This window comes from Cnephaeus nilssonii (assembly GCF_951640355.1).
Source record: "Cnephaeus nilssonii genome assembly, chromosome: X".
Taxonomy (NCBI): domain Eukaryota; kingdom Metazoa; phylum Chordata; class Mammalia; order Chiroptera; family Vespertilionidae; genus Cnephaeus; species Cnephaeus nilssonii.
Genome location: NC_137071.1, coordinates 12,210,368 through 12,228,431, shown reverse-complemented (window position 1 = coordinate 12,228,431; position 18,064 = coordinate 12,210,368). Strand labels below are relative to the sequence as shown.

Here is an 18,064-nt window from a genome sequence, read left to right as displayed (position 1 = left end):
CCATGTATTAGCCAGGTAGAACATATAGCCATTGTTTTTACTGCGAAATTCCATTATAATACAATGACTTAGTCACAGTGGCCACATTTTTTTCAATGTAAACTGGACACATGGGCTGACCGAGCATAAACAAACAGATGAAGACAATGTGACCTAATATTTGGAACTGATGCCATCCCCGGGAAATCTAAGAAGTTTGTTATCGTAACACAAATCAGTCCATCATCCCATGGTTTTAGATGCTTGAGCTGTTGCCAGCTTTCAGTAGTTATAAATAATAAAGCAATAAGTACCTTTGTACAATAGGCTGGGGTTGGGGGGGGCGGGAGCAAAAGGTTGATAATGCCACAGCAGTATTTGAAGTAAGTCAAAAGAAAAACTAGAAATAATCCCAATGTGTTTACAAAAGAATTGGTAAGTTGTGGTACAATCATCACAAGTGCTGTTAACAACAAGCTTTAAAAAAAAACAATCGTCGCCCTGACTGGTTTGGCTCAGTGGATAGAGCATCGGACTGCGGACTGAAGGGTCCCAGGTTCGATTCTGGTCAAGGGCATGTACCTTGGTTGTGGGTACATCCCCAGTAGGGGGTGTGCAGGAGGCAGCTGATCGATGTTTCTAACTCTCTATCCCTCTCCCTTCCTCTCTTTAAAAAAAAAAAAAAATCAATAAAATGTATTTTTTTAAAAAACAACAATTGTCAGGGGATTTTGTCAAGGTTGTGGCTTCCCAGCATATTTGGAACACCCACCTATGTTGGTCCTGCCTCCATGGAAGAAGCCAGAAAACTTGCTTTGTCCGAGTGGTTCACACGTGACCTAGGGTTCATCCATTAGGCATACCGAAGGAAGACTTTGATTCAAAAGTGAGTCATGCGAAGCAGGAAACCAGTGGAACCCACTGTCTGGTGAGGGTGGCCCTGGCTTCTAGCATTCAGAGGTTCCGGTATCTGGTCCTTAGCATCAAAGGTGCAAGCGGGGGGGTCTGTGTCCAGTGGTCTGCACCTCGGGGTGTGGTTTGACCATCACTCCTGGCTGAGTCACCTTTCAGCCTCTGGCCCTCTCAGAGATCTGTGGACTATTTCATTTTCTTTAACAAATTACCTTTCTGCTTTTGTGTTCATTCTAGTACTTTTGCTGAGGAACAAGTCAGTGGGCATGCAAATCAGAGGAAATGGTTAGCTCTAGAGGATGGAGGGGATGAATACTGACTGGGGAGAGACACCGAGAACTTCTAGAAGGCTGGGGCTCATCTATATTTTGGTGTGGGTGGTGATTACATGACTGTATACATATGTAAAAGTTAGTCGAGGTATATAGTATATTAATGCCCTATAAGTACTTTATTTCATCCTTCAATAAAAAGTAGAGATAGAATCCCTTGCTTTTTATAAAATATATTTTTATTGATTTTCTTACAGAGAGGAAGGGAGAGGGATAGAGAGTTAGAAACATCGATGAGAGAGAAACATCGATCAGCTGCCTCCTGCACACCCCCTACTGGGGATGTGCCCGCAACCAAGGTACATGCCCTTGACCGGAATCGAACCCGGGACCCTTCAGTCCGCAGGCCGACACTCTATCCACTGAGCCACACTGGTTAGGGCTTCCTTGCTTTTTTATTTTTTATTTTTTTATTTTTTAAAAAAATATATATATTCCATTGATTTTTTACAGGGAGGAAGAGAGAGGGATAGAGAGTTAGAAACATCGATGAGAGAGAAACATCGATCAGCTGCCTCCTGCACACCCCCCACTGGGGATGTGCCCGCAACCAAGGTACATGCCCTTAACCGGAATCGAACCCGGGACCCTTGAGTCCGCAGGCTGACGCTCTATCCACTGAGCCAAACCGGTTTCGGCCTTCCTTGCTTTTTTAAAGTAGCTATTGGATCCTGTCAGTTACAACTAACATCCTCACCTAAGGAAGATGGTGGTGCTCACCACTGGAAGGCCAGGGGTCCCACTGCAGCCACCATGCTCCTGTGTGGCCGGCCCCTCTGCAAGTTAAGCCCCCAGAAACCCCATCTCTACAGGAGGGAAGTCCACAATCAAGCATTGTAACCCCAAAATATTACAAGCTGAGGAATTAAAAAATGTAGCTGGTGAATGTATCAGCGAATAACAGGGTGTTCACTGCTGAAGAATACGTCAAGAAGCTGAGAGGTTACATTAAGAAGCTTTCCCAGAACACAGCACAAAGAGATAAAGGCATGAAAAGAATGAAGAGACGTGTACACAGAGCTGTAGTTACAAGATTCCTCTAAAAGTCATTTTCAAAAGGAGATAAAGCAACAATTCAAAAAACAGGAACAGTCAAGAAATTCCCAGAATTGAACCCAAGTCTTAGATACAGAAAGATCTCTGAGTGCTAATCAGTATTTTTTTTAAAAAAAACAACCAACACACATGTAGACACTGTGGCAACTTTTCAGAACAAGAAAGATAAAGAGCTACCTAAAAGCTACCAGAACAAAAGGAGCTGAAAAAAAATGAGGAGGGGATTGAGGTAAGAGTTCCTGTCAGCCAAAATGATGCAAAAATAGTGATAACTGCTGAAGTCAAGGGAGAGAGACACAGGGGTTCGTTACATTATTCCTGCTACTTTTCTGTAAGATTAATTTTGTTCATAATAAACAGTTTTCTGTTTCCTCTTTTTTTTTTTTTGTGGATGCAAGAAGATAATAGAGTAACATCTGCAATGTGTGCTGAGGGAAAATATCTTTGAAGTTGGATTCTATATCCATTTATATTGCCGAAGAGTGAGGACAAAATAAAGACATTTTCAATTATAAGGACTCAACAATGTTAACACACCAGATGCTCCAAAAGAACTTCAACAAGGAGAAAAATGAAATTAAAAGAAGCAACGGGATATAAGAAGCAATAAAGAGCAAAGAAATCAAGCAAAGTATATGATAAATCTAAATTATTGTCGCTTATAAAATTTATGGTCTTTCACCCCAAACTGTGACTAAAATTCAAGCTCTATCAACAGGGAAGTGGTAGGAGAGGGAGGAAGGGGTAGAGACCAGGGAAACAAAAGCTTCTAAGGGTCTAATTTGGCCCGGTTTGGTTATACAGAAGGTAACTGGCCTTTAAAGGAATGTCCCTCAACCTGTACTATGTATATAAATCATCTGGGTTTTGTTAAAGAGCAGTTTTGGATTCTGCAAGTCTCAGATGGGCCTGAGATTCTGCATTTAAAACACATGTCACATGGCCCTGGCCGGATAGCTCAGTTGGTTAGAGTGCTGTCCTGATGTGCCAAGGTTGCGGGTTTCATCCCCAGTCAGGGCACATACAAGTCAACCAATGAATACATAAATAAGTGGGACAACAAAAATCAATGTTTCTCTCTCCCCCCCCTCTCTAAAATCAATAAAAGAATATTTAGCCCTGGCGGTTGCTTAGTGGTTAAAGCGTCGGCCCTCGGACGGAAGGGTTGTGGGTTCAATTCTGGTCAAGGGCACATTACCTCAGTTGCAGGCTCAATCCCTGAACCGGTCGGGGCACGTGCAGGAGGCAACTAATCAATGTGTCTCTCTCACATCAATGTTTCTCTCTGTGTGTCTCTCCCCCTCCCTTCCACTCTTTCTAAAAAAATCAATGGAAAAAGTATCCTCTGGTGAGGATTAACAACAAAAAAATTAAAACACACTCCACAGAACGTGTTTGGAGTGGCAAGGCTTTAGACTATATTAAGGTTAGGAACTGTGTTGACTCAGAGTGAATATATGCTAAATTTCCCTCACTCTGTTTCCAAAATGTAAAAACGATAGATGCTTGCCTTACATAAATTGTGAAATGATGACCACAATAAGTTTACTTCACATCCATATCATAGAGATGCAAAAAAGAAAAAAAATATGTTTCCTTGTGATGAGAACTTCTAGGATCTACTCTCTTAACAACTTTCAAAGAGACCATTTAGCAGTATTAACTACAGTCATCATATTGTACACTAGAGGCCCGGTGCATGAAATTCGTGCATGGAGGATGGGGGTGGGGGGATGTCCCTCAGCCCAGCCTGCACCCTCTCCAATCTGGGACACCTGAAGGGATATCCGACTGCTCGAGGGATGTCCCACTCTCCTGCCAGTCTGATTGATGCCTAACTGCTCCCCTGCTGGCCCGATTACCCCTAACTGTCCTCCCATGCAGGCCTGTTTGCCCCCAACTGCCTTCCCCTGCTGGCCCGGTCACCCCTAACTGCCCTCCCTTGCAGGCCTGGTCGCCCCTAACTGCCCTCCCCTGCAGGCCTGGTCCCTCCCAACTGTCCTCCCCTGCTGGCCATCTTGTGACGGCCATCTTGTATCCACATGGGGAGGCCTTCTTTGACCACATGTGGGCGGCCATCTTGTGTGTTGGAGTGATGGTCAATTTGCATATTACCTCTTTATTATATAGGATTACATCCTTAGTTCTTATGTGTCTTATAACTGGAAGTGTGTACCTTTTGACCACAGTCTGAAATTTCAACTCCAGCCAAGGAATAAGGAACCACCAATCTCCCCCCCCCCTATTCCCAGTGGGGAAGCTGATGCACCGAGCACATGCTCCCCCAGCTGTATCTGAAGGCTGAACAAGTTCTACCGATCTGCTCGGGAGTGGAGCTAGAAACAAAATGCTTGCTTGCCATAGAGCAAGAAACAGAGATTTGCACCAGCCACCAGGTATACATCTCACGTGAGCTGCTGGTGTGGAACTGTGACATGCCCACAAGGCAAAAGCCAGGAGCCATTCTGTCTTGAGACAATCATAGGAAGGCTCCTGAACCACAGTGGTGCCAGGTCAAAGGCTGGCTGATCCACGTGGTCCTGTGCTCTGGCTGCTTTCTCCCACTGGTTGGTAGAGTGGACCCTTGCTTCCTTCCTGCCTCTTCTTCCTCTTTGTGGCTCTGTCCACCCACTGGGTTGCAAACCGAGCTCCCACCCGCCTTGCAGTTACTGATAGGTAAAAAAATTTTGTGGGCTCTTAACCTTTTGCACTCGGATGTCAAGTGTGACGGTTATTGAATGTATCAATAATTTGAAATATTAAAAAATCCAAATAAATAAGTTTGTATGAAAAGAAACTCCAGTTTTTTATTCTACTGCCGCGCTTTGTAAAATCTGGGGTATTTAAAAAATTAAATCCCGAGTAGAATAAAGGAATCGAGAAAAAAGCAAGCGAGTGCAAAGGGTTAAAAATGGTGGCAAAGTAAGTGGAAGCTACGCTGACATTCTCCCAGGGCCAAACTGGAAAGACAACTAAAACACAGAAGAACCACCCTGAAAAATCCACTGCAGACAACCCTGATAACCAAGGATGGAAAGTAGAGACCACATAGAGACTAGTAGGAAGGGCAGAGATGGGAAAGCACTGGCCAGGCTCCCACTGATAGCAGCTGAAGGCCCGGAGGGACCACGATGTGCAACAGGGTCTGCTTTTCCTAGCCCCAGGGCCAGAAGGAGATCAGGCAAAGACTCAAAGCCTCCAGAGATATGCCTCTGCCTGCAGTCTTGATTAGCCTCAGGATATGAACTACAGGGTCAGGCCAGAGGTCTTTCAACAGCATGTGGTAACTGCCTTTCCCTTTGTGGCTCTGCTGTGGGGGGTTCCCACTGAGAACCCTGGGGTCTAAACCCCAAGCTGAGCTTCCAAGCCCAGAGAAGCAGAAGTGAGAAAGGTGTCCGCAGAACATCTGACTGTGTAAAGCAGCAGGGTTGCTGTCCGCCAGTGAGATTCAGCTGGAAATGCAAGCACCCTCTTAAAGGGCCAATGCACAAAATTTTGTGTTCAGCTGAGAGGTGTTAGCTTGACACGCAGGCAGACGGGGCAGGGGTCCAGTGGACAACAAAGGCAGGGGCAGATACAGCAGTTTGAGCAGCCTAATCACAGAAACCAACCATGCTGAAATAATAGAATGTTCTTGGACACAGAACAGGATGTGAAACTAAGGGAGGGCCTGCAACAACAAGGTGCACTTCGCATAGGATCAGGGAATGTTCCTGTCCTTTCCTGGGCAAGAACAATGAGGGAATCAGGTGGCAACACAGGTAGATATAGAGCAAGCTTATAGCACATATATACTCCTAGACCAGTGGTCAGCAAACTGCGGCTCTGTTGACTAATGAATTTGCCAACCACTGACCTAGACTCTCAATTCCAATAATTACAGGCTGTTGTTGTTCCTTGTGATTAAGCCCCTATCCCAGTGGTCGGCAAACTCATTAGTCAACAGAGCGGCAAACCGCGGCTCACGAGCCGCAGGTTGCCGACCACTGTCCTAGACCGACTAGCTTCACTGGAAACCATTATTTGAGTCCCCTCCCCATGCGGGGAGTGTGACTCTGCTTGTAATAAATTTTCCATGCTTTTGCTAAAATCTTCTGGTCCACAGTACTATTTCGTCAGGGTCGCGAGACACTGAGGGAAAAAACTTCAGTTCACCATTCTGGTTATTACAGTCACTCACCTTGGGCTCCAACAGAGGGATGGCAGAGTGGACTGGATCTGTGTGAGGAGAATCCAGGTTTGGGGGCTCTGGGGCTGGAACTCAGACGGCAGCCACCCCAGATTCCTGTGCTGAGTCATTCCCTCACACTGAGGAGGACATCATTCTCTGGGGACTTTTGCTATCCAGGTGGTTTTGGCCTGGGGGAAGGCAGTTGCCACACCCTGTTGAAAGACCTCTTGCCTCACTCTGTGGTTCATACCCCAAGGCTAATCAAGGCTGATAATAATCACACTGCAGGAAGAGACGGATCTCTGGAGACTTTGAGTCTTTGCCTGACCTCCTTCTGGGCCCCAGGGCTGGAAAAGCAGACCCAGGTGTACATCTCGATCCTTTCCAAAGGCACTCAGCCCCAGCAGAGGGGGCCGCAGGGTACTCAGGGCCAGTCAGAAACAGCATCTGACATTTTCCTGCAGTAGAGTCTGGGAGTTGTAGCAGATTTACCTAATACATAGACACAAACCCAAACAGGCAGCCAAAATGGGGAGACAAAAAAACAACCCCAAAATGAAAGAACAAGAGAATTATCCAAAAGAAGAGCTAAACAAAATGGAGATAAGAAATTTATCTGATAAAGAGTTCAGAATAATGATGGCAAAGATGCTCAACAGCATGAGAAAAAATACAGTAACTATGAAAAAAGGCCAGTCAAGAATAAAGAATGACAGAGCACTAATAAAGAACACATTGGAAGGAATACACATCAGATTAGGGAAAGCTGAGGATTGGATCAGTGAATTAGAATACAGGGTAGGAAAAATCAATCAGAAAACCAAAAAGAAAAAGCAATTAAAAAAAACAGGACAGCTAAAGGGAGCTGTGGGACTATATCAAATGTAACAATATTTGCATAATAGGAGTGCCAGAAGGAGAAAAAAAGTGAGCAAGAGATAGAGAGCGTGTTTGATGGAATAAAGGCAGAAAACTTCCCTAACCTGGTAAAGGAAAAACTCACACAAGTTCAGGAGGCACAGAGAGTCCAAGCAAGAAGAACCCAAACAGGCCCATGCCCAGACACATCATAATTACAATGCCAAAAATTAAAGACAAAGAGAGAACCTTAAAGGAAACAAGAGAAAAGAAACCTGTTACCTACAAAGAAGCTCCCATAAGGCAGTCAGCTGATTTCATATCAAAACTCTACAGGCCAGAAGAGAATGGCATGAAATATTCAAGGTAATGAAAAGCAAGGATCTGAAATCAAGATTACTCTATCCAGTAAGGCTATCATTCAAACAAGATGGTGATATAACCCTGGTAAACACATATATACCCAATATAGGAACACCTAAACACATAAAATATATATGTAAAAAATAAATATATAAAAAGACTTCTAGAGGACTTTAAGGGAGATATCAACCACAATACAGTCATAACAGGGTATTTTAACACCCCACTGAATGCACTGGATAGATCTTCCAGACAAAAAATTAACAAGGAAACAGTGACTCTAAATGACACATTGAATCAGATGGATTTAATTGACATTTGTAGAACATTTGACCCCAAAGCTGCAGAATATACATTCTTCACAAGTGCACAAGGGTCATTCTCAAAGATAGACCACATTTCAGGACACAAAACAAGTCTCTACAAGTTCAAGAAGACTGAAATCAGATCAAGCATCTTCTCAGATCACAATGAAATGCAATTAGAAATCAACTACAGTAAAAACACAAACATTCAAACACATGTAGGCTAAATAGCATGTTATTAAACAATGAATGGGTTATCAATGAGATAAGAAAAATAAAAAACTTCCTGGAGACAAATGACAATGAACGTACAACAACCCAAAATATCTGGAACACAGCAAAAGAAGTTCCTAGCACTACAGGCCTACCTCAAAAAAACAAGAAAAATTAATAATAAACTATTTAACCCTATAACTTAAAGAATTAGAAAGAGGCCCTAGCTGATTTGGCTCAGTGGATAGAGAACGTCAGCCTGCAGACTGAAGGGTCCCAGGTTCGATTCTGGTCAAGGGCACATGCCTAGGTTGTGGGCTCAATCCCCAGTGGGGGGTATACAGGAGGCAGCCAATAAGTGATTCTCTCTCATAATTGATGTTTCTATCTACTTCTCCTTCTCCCTTCCTCTCTAAAAATTAATAAATATATATATAAATAAAATAAAAAGAGAAGAATTAGAAAGAGAACAACAAGAAAAGCCCAGAGTGAGTAGAAGGAAAGAAATAATAAAGATTAGAGTAGAAATAAATGACATAGAGACTTAAAAAAAATACAAAAAAATCAAAGAAACCAAGAGCTGGTTCTATGAAAAGATAAGCAAGATTGATGAACCATTAGCCAGACCCATCAAGAAACAAAGTGAGGGGGGATGCCAATTGGGGAGATATGGACATATGTAATACCTTAATCAATAAAAAAAATTTGAAAAATAAATGAAACAAAGCGAGAGGATCCAAATAAATAAAATCAGAAACGAAAGTAGAGAACTCACAACTGACACCACAGAAATACAAAGGATTGTAAGAAAATACTGTGAACAACTATATGCCAACAAACTAGACAATGTGGATGAAATGGACAAATTCCTAGAAAAATATAATCTCCCAAAAATGAATCAGGAAGAATCAGAAAACCTGTTGGCCAATAACAACAGATGAAATTGAAGAAGTAATAAAATTAAATAAAAACTCCCAGCAAACAAAAGCCTTGGTCTGGATGGCTTCACAGGGGAGTTTTACCAAACATTCAAAGAAGAATGAACACCTGTCCTCCTCAAACTATTCCAAAAAATCCAAGAGGAAGGAACACTTCTAAGCCCTTTTTATAAGCCAGCATTATCATAATTCCAAAACCAGATAAAGACTCTATAAAGAAAGAGAGCTACAGGCCAATATCCCTGATGAACATGGATGCTAAAATCCTCAACAAAATATTAGCAAATTGGATCCAGCAATATATTAAAAAGATCATACACCATGACCAAGTGGGATTTATTCCAGGGATGCAAGGCTGGTACCAAATTCACAAATCAATAAAGGTGATACATCACATAAACAAATGGAAAGACAAAAGTCATATGATCATATCAATAGGCCCCAAAAAAGCATTTGACAAAATCCAACACCCATTTTTTATAAAAACTTTCAGCAAAGTGGGAATACAGGGATCATACCTCAACATAATAAAGACCATATATGACAAACCTACAGCAAACATCACACTTAGTGGGGAAAAACTAAGACCATTTCCCCTAAGAACAGAAACAAGACAGGGATGTCTGCTTTCACCACTCTTATTCAACATAGTACTGGAAGTGCTAGACATAGCAATCAGACAAGAAGAAATAAAGGGCATCCAAATAGGAAAGGAGTAAGTAAAACTCTCATTATTCACAGATGACATGGTATTGTACATAGAAAACACTGAAGACTCCACCAAATCTACTAGATTTAATAAATGAATTTGGCAATGTAGCAGGATACAAAATTAACATCCAGAAATCAATGGCATTTTTATACACCAATAATGAATTCTCAGAAAGAGAAACTAAACAATCCCATTTACCATTGCAACAAAAAAATTAAGATACTTAGGAATAAACTTAACCAAGGAGGTAAAAGACTTGTACTCAGAAAACTACTACAGGACTTTGGAAAAAGAGATAGAGGAAGATATAAACAAGTGGAAGAATATACCATGGTCATGGATTGGTAGAATTAACACCATTAAAATGTCCATACTACCCAAAGCAATCTATACATTCAATGCAATCCCTATTAAAATACCAATGGCATATTTCACAGATCTAGAACAAATAAATACTCCAAAAATTTATATGGAACAAAAAAGACCCAGAATAGCCACAGCAATCTTGAGAAAGAAGAACAAAGTTTGTGGGATCACAATACCAGATATCAAGTTACACTACAAAGTCACCATACTCAAAACAGCCTGGTACTGGCACAAGAACAGGCATATCAATGGAACAGAACAGAGAACCCAGAAATTGATCCAAGCCATTTTGTTCAATTAATATTTGACAAAGGAGGCAAGAATATACAATGGAGTCAAGACAGTCTCTTCAATAAATGGTGTTGGGAAAATTGGACAGATGCATGCAAAGAAATGAAACCAGATCACCAACTTACACCATACACAAAAATAAACTCAAAATGGATAAAAGACTTAAATGTACTAGTAAGTCATGAAACCATAAAAATCCTAGAAGAAACCATAGGCAGCAAAATCTCAGACATCTCTTGTAGCAATATGTTTACAGACACATCACCTAGGGCAAAGAAATAAACAAATGGGACTACATCAAAATAAAAAGCTTCTGCACAGCAAAAGAAACCATCAGCAAAATGAAAAGAGGGTCCACTGTATGGGAGAACATATTTACCAATGATACATCTGATATAGGGTTAATATCCAAAATATATAAGAAACTCATACAACTTAACAAAAGGAAGACAAACAATCCAATTTAAAAATGGGCAAAGGACCTAAATAGATACTTCTCCAAAGTAGACATACAGATGGCCAAGAAACATATGAAAAAATGCTCAAAGTCACTAATAATCTGAGAGAAGCAAATTAAAATGACAATGAGGTATCACCTCACATATCTCAGAATGGCTACCATCAACAAATCAACAAATGACAAGTGCAGGTGAGGGTGTGGAGAAAAGGGAACCCTAGTACACTGGTCAAGGGCACATGCCTAGGTTAGAGCAGAAATATATGACATATGGTGGGAATGCAGACTGGTGCAGCCACTGTGGAAAACAGCACGGAGTTTCCTCAAAAAATTAAATGTGGAAATGCCATCTGACCCACTGGTCCCACTTCTAGGAATATATCCTAAGAAATCCGAAGCACCATTCAGAAAGAATGTATGCACCCCTATGTGCATAGCAGTGCAATTTACAAAAGCTCAGATTTGGAAACAGCCCTAGTGCCCATCAGTAAACAAGTGGATAAAAAAACTGTGCTACATTTACATTATGGAATACTATGCAGCAATAAAAAAGAAGGATTTCTTATCCTTTGAGACAGCCTGGAGGGACCTGGAGAGTATTATGCTAAGTGGAATAAACCAGTCAGAGAAAGACAAGTATCACTTGATCTCATTCATATGTGGAATCTAATGAATAAAATTGATAAACAAAATAGATCCAGAGACATAGAAGCATAGAACAGACTATCAAATCTCAGAGGGAAAGCAGGGGAGGGTGGGTGGGTGGGAAGAGATCAACCAAAGAACTTGTATGCATATATGCATAATCCATGGGCACAGACAATAGGGTGATGAGGGCCTGGGGTGGGGGGCAGGGGCGAGCTAGAAGGGGTCAATGGGGACAAAAAATGGGACATATGTAATACTTTCAATAATAAAGATCTAATTTTTTAAAAATGAGACAATCCAAAAAGAGAGAGAGAATCATAAAACCAGTTTCCAGGGACAGTGAGTGGGAGAGAAAAAAAGCTTCCATGAAGATAAGCATTCAAAAAACAACAATTACAAAGGCCACAATGAAACCCAACGCCACAAAAGGAAGCCAACATGTAAGAGGAGTCACACAGAATCCAGTAGAAATAATAGAACAATCTGAAAAAGATTTTAAAATAAATGTATTTAAAATCAACACACAAAAAAGCAGGTGGCTATGAATCAAGAACAGATGAAAATCTTGGACATGTTTTTTAAAACACTGAAACAATGTTTTAGATGGCGGATGACTCAAGGTCCAGTCAGGAAAAGAAAAAATATCTCTAGGTATTTCCAACAAAGAGAACATAACTACAAGGAATGTATTACACAGGTGACAGAGGAATGAGAAGACAGGAGGGGACCGGGATGCATCCCAGAGATTTTACAAAAAAGCAGGAAGCTGCTACCACCCCTATGGCTGAAAGGGCAATAAAGAAGATTGTTATCAAACCCTAGCATTTACAGCCATCCATGGGAACTAGAGTCACAGCTGCTGTGGCCATGGACGTTACAGCTTCTGGCAGGAGATGGAGGCTCAAAGGAGACACAGTGGCTCCCAGATACGTTACCCAAAGCCAAGACCGAGGGAGAGAAATACCGCAGTTTCTCCCCTCCCTCTCCCTCAAGGCATCTGCCAATACCTTCCTTTGGCCAAACTACCCAGAAGGGATCATGGGATACATAGTTCCTTGTAACATGGAACACACTAGGTTAGGGAATGAATCTGAGACCAAACTGACAAATGGCCCACCATAATGAGATAAACAAGGTGAATTAGGGATTTAGGAGCCAGAACTTCTGAAATCACTCAGAGGCAGCACAGTCACAAAACGATTGAAAATATGAAAAAGTAATTAAGGGCGAGGAGGCTAGGTGGAGAGGCACCAAAACATATTTAATGAAAGTTCCAGAGAGTGAAACTAGAAAGAATCAGGAAGTGGCAATATTTAAGGAGATAATGTCTAAGAATTTTCCAGAACTGAAGAAAGGCAGAGTCCCTTGATTGGAAAAAAAAAAAAAAAAGAAAAGCTATTTCCAGGAAATTAGCTGTATGATTTGAACATAGCATCCCACTGAGTACATTTTTTAAATCTTCAGGGCATTGAAAAGCTAATGAAAGAGTAAGGAAATATCAGGCCAAGAGAAAGCAGGAGCCTCCAGAACGAAACAGTTTCAAAGCCCAGAATTGGTTTTTATCCCAAGGGATGTGCTAATAAGGAACACTTGTGCTTCGATTTTAGTGGCTCAAATGGGGAAATGTGAACACAGAACAATGCCAGTGCCTGCCCACAGTGGGGAACGTACAGGCAGACCTTGGAGATATTGTAGGTTCCGTCCCAGACCCTCCTTAATAAATCATCGCAAGAAAGCAGTCGTAATCTTTTTGCTGGTGGAGGGTCTTGCCTTGGACTTGTAAAAAACACAACATCTGTGAAGTGCAATAAAGCAAAACGAAGTAAAACAAGGATGGCTGTAACCGGAGCTCTTTCCCATGTTAAGCTGGGACCTCACCGGCCTGCCGATATTTAGAGCAGGAAAAAAAAAAGGGAGGGGAAGGAGAAATCCTTCCCTGTGAAGTTGTGACCGTGAACTTGCAGCTCAGGTTCACATTGCCTAAGTAGTTCTGGGAAATTAGAGTTGTGTACCTGGTTTAAAGTGGTTCCAGATTGGGACTCCCCCAAGAAGAAAAAGCAGAGGCAACGTTTTTTTGGAGAAAAGCAGCTTCATCCTAGGCTTCAGTGAATCTACAAAATAATTTTTCAAGTCCAGTCATTGGTATAAGTTAGAAAATAAACAAACTTATAGGAGAGTAAGTCACCATGAGTTGAACCAGCTGAAACAACAGACTGCAGAATCAGACTTAACCAAACCTTTGGATACAGATTTTTTTTGGGGGGGTGGGGGAGAAATACTTACTTTATTTAAAGAAATAAAATAGCCCAGCCAGCGTGGCTCAGTGATTGAGCATCAACCTATGAACTAGGAGGTCAGGGTTCGATTCCCGGTCAGGGCACATGCCCAGGTTATAGACTCGATCCCCATTGTACGGGGTGCAGGAGGCAGCCGATCAATTCTCTCTCATCATTGGTGTTTCTATCTCTCTCTCCCCCTCTCCCTTCCTCTCTAAAATCAATAAAGATGTATTTTAAAAAATAATAATAAAGAAATAAAATACATGATTAAAAATATCTACAAGAAGGAAAAAGTATAAAAAGTGACCCTTCTTGGTTTCCAATACCATTCTCCAATAAAAGGAACCAGGGCTCATTGGAGAAAAGGTTGTTCTAGGACTGGGGCAGGAAAAACATAAGATGAATGAGGAGCATCTTGAAGTGCCTAAAAGTTAAAAAAAAAAAAGGCTCAATAAACAAAACCATGGGTGTATCACAAAGGAACATAGGAGACAACCCGAAGGAGCTACTAATGGCCAAAGCTGGAACAATTGGGACAAGAAAAACAAAGTAAATAATGTAGTGATGAACTATAACCTAAAGTTATATTTTTAACAGATTTTTTATTGATTTTTAGAGAGAGAGGAAGGGAAAAGGAGAGCAAGAGAGAAACATCTATGTGAGAGTGATACATCAATCAGCTGCCTCCTGCAAGCCCCCTATCAGGGATCGAGCCCAAAACTGGGGCATGTGCCCTGACCAGAATTGAACCTGCAACCTTTCGGTGCATGGGACGACCCAACCAACTGAGCTAGACCAGCCAGGGCTAAAGTTATATTTATAAAATAAATATCCATGAGTCCATACTGATGCCCATGTATAAAATAGTCAGTATTCATTTATACAATAAATATCCGTGAGTCCATATTGATATAAAAATTGAAAAAGAATTAATTTTTCAACAGAACAAGTTAGAAGAAAAGAAAATATATTTGAAGTGTTGCGAGTAAGTAGCTGCCTATTTCAGATTATATATTTAATGAAAATATCCTTCAAAATGAAGGTGAAAGAAGAATATGTTTGGACACCAGACTGGTGGAATTCATCACCGGTAGAATTCCTGAAAGAAAATGCTAACGGGTGTCCTTCAGGCTGAAGCAAAACGAACCCAGATAGATTTGCAGGAAGACTGAAGAGCAAAGAAAGTAAATACATGGGCAGTTCTAAATTCATATTGACTGCACAAAATGATAATCCTGTTTGGAGAGTCTCAATATACACAACTACAATGGCGTATAGGTCAGGAGGAGGTATAAATGGAATCTTCTAAGGTTCCTGCATGGTACTGGAAGCAGACAAAAAGACCAGTTAACATCAGACTTTAATAACTTAAAGATGCGTGTTTAATCTCTGTTAAAATGACGACCTAGCAATTTTATTCCTGGGTATGTGCCCAAGAGAAATGTGCGCGCTGAACATGTGCACGAAAAAAAAAAGCGAAGTGCAAAAATGTTGCCAGCAGCAGTGTTTGAGATAGCCCCAGATGTTGACAGAGAACGGATAAATCAATGGAAATATATTCATCCCATGGAACAAAACCGAACCAAGGAGAGCCTGTATGACTGGAGTGGCTTGACCATCTTTTCCAGCACAGGCACTGGAATGAATGAATTCATTTGCTTCACTCCGTTTAGGATTAAAAGATTAAAAGTTCCAGAAGACTGAGTCACCCGCACATACTTTAGGCAACATGCCGACACTTTGGCTCTGTTGCAAAGATTAGAGGAAGAATCTGGCAGATGGAGCCTTCAGGGGCCTCTTTAAGTTTCTGCAGCAGAAGTCCTGCCAGGTCCTCAATTTATCTTTCCACCAAGATCCTATGCACCTCGGGAATTGCCCAGAAGTAATCAGGCTTGCTGTTAGAACGGACAAACTGGTAGGTGGTGTCCCGCTTCCCTCCCAAAACAGTCCATTCCTTTGGTCTCTCATTATTCACATAACCCATCTTCCCCTATACACACTTTCCAAAATTCTGTTCTCTAAAATAATGTGATTCCTCGCCCCCTCCTCCCCTTACAACATAAAATGTACTCACACTTCCCAAAAAGAGACACACCAAAGTCTCAAAGTCTCCTAAGTTTCTGTGTCCAGCTGCAAGATAGAGATCTTTGGATCCGATCTGTTCCTCTTCAAATTCCATCACAATTCTGTAACCTACAGTTTAAGTAACAAGCCTCCATCTTCATGTAGATGGAGAAAGGAGTCAGTCAAAGACGCGAGAGATTCTTTTAAATGTCCATATTTCGCAAGGCAAGGAATGTGAGGATCATCTCTAATCTTTGTTTTTGCAACCCGTCGTGAGGTTTGCGGCCTCCATCACACAGTCCTAATACTCTTGCCTTGCTGTGGGAGGTGTCCCCGAATTCTAATCCCTGAGAGTCTGTGCCCTGTCCGTCCTGCCTGGGTAGGCGTCCTGTAGTCTTCCATTAATTTACCCACGGGAGGCCCCTCACTCCCATGGGTCCTCTGCCCTGCCCTGCCCCATAGGGCGGCAGCAATCTATCTTGTATTAATCAGAGGCAAGTAACCAAGCCAATCTCATAACCCCCTGGTTTGGACTTCACACAGTAGTATGGGGAAGAGGCCAGCAGTTTGTCACCACAGTGGCTCTCTAGATTATTGTCCCTGCTGAAACCAGGGTCTCTTCCTCATCCCAAAGAGAGAGGCTGGCCCAGCCAGCGTGGCTCAGTGGTTGAGCATCGAACTATATAAACCAGGAGGTCATGGTTCGGTTGGATACCTGGTCGGGGCACATGCCGGGGCTGTGGGTTCGATCCCCAGTGTGGGGTGTGCAGGAGGCAGCCGATCCATGATTCTACCTCATCATTGATGTTTCTGTCTCTCTCTCCCTCTCCCTTCCTCTCTGAAACCAATACAAATATTTTTTAAAAAGAAACTCACTACAGACTGATTCATTTGCCTGTCACCATAACCATTATTGCTTGTCTCATTTTCGGTTCTTATAAGTGTATTTCTAATAGCACATGATCTCACTCATCTAGGGGAAATAATGAACAACATAGACTGATGAACAAGAACAGACCCAGAAACAAGGAGGCATGGATCGGACTGTCGAGCCTCAGAGGGAGGGTAGGGAAGGGTGGGGGTAAAGGGGAGAGATCAACCAAAGGACTTGTGTGCATGCATACGAGCCTAACCAGCGGTTAAGGACAACAGAGGGGTGGGGGCATCCGTGGGGAGGGGTGTGGGATGGGAATGGGGGGATGAGGACAAATATGTGATACCTTAATCAATAAAGAAATTTTAAAAAAAAACAAATATTTTTTAAAATAATAAAATTTAAAAAAATAAAACATTAAAAAACACAAAAACCAAAGAGAGGCTGCACGTGAGCTCAGTTTCTCACAGGCTCTCCTAGTGCTCACAGTAATGGGAAGCCGATGTTCTCAGAACTGGTGGGCAACGCCTCTGGGCAGCTGGCATCCAAGGTCAGATCCACACCCTCCCCCACTACACACACACACACACATGCACGCGCACACACGCACATGCACACCCGCGTGCGTACACACACATGCACACGCACGTGTGCATGCGCACGCGCGCACACACACACACACACACACACACCTGCTCTCCCAAGAGCCCTACAGAAAAAGAGAAAAACCTGCCAATGAACACATGGAAAGATTTTCAACCTCACTAATAACCAAGGGACTACAAACTTAAACAACGAGAAATCATTTTTCACCCACCAGACTGGAAAATATGGTATTTTGGCAAGGCTTAGGGCAAATGGGCACTTTCCGTACTTCAAGTGGCACAGCCATTTTGTCAAGCAATTTGGCCAGTGTCGCTAAGACTGCAGTGTGCATGTTACATGACCCAGCATCTCCCCTGTGAGGCGTCTGCCCTAGAAAACACACTCCGGCACAGACGGCAGGTGATGTTCACTGCGGCACGGAGCGTAAGAGTCAACATCCGGAAACAACCTAAAGGCTATCCTATGACATAGAGAAGTAAAACATGGGGTCCTCATTTCATAGCCAAGAATGAACTAGATCCATATGTATCAAGTGGGATTTCAAAACTGGATGAGATGGCTGAGTGGGGGGTAGGGGGGAAAGCAAGGAGGAGTGAAAGAAGTGAATGATATTTCAAGAGAGTATTATTTTTGTAAAAAC

General features: G+C 42.1%; 2 protein-coding genes across 3 annotated transcripts in view; one reads left to right on the top strand and one right to left on the bottom strand.

Moving 5' to 3' along the window:
- LOC307095714 (transcription factor SPT20 homolog) overlaps positions 1 to 16,057 on the bottom strand; it is a 105,491-nt gene extending 89,434 nt beyond the window's left edge. Inside the window, exon 1 of one of the 2 annotated variants that reach the window (XM_079765185.1) lies at positions 15,955 to 16,057. The gene's annotated coding sequence lies outside the window, so the exon portion shown is untranslated. The remainder of the gene's footprint in view (positions 1 to 15,954) is intronic. The other variant, XM_079765186.1, reaches the window with a different exon arrangement.
- LOC307096099 (transcription factor SPT20 homolog) overlaps positions 1 to 18,064 on the top strand; it is a gene marked incomplete at both ends in the record, with an annotated part of 77,749 nt that overhangs the window by 54,308 nt on the left and 5,377 nt on the right.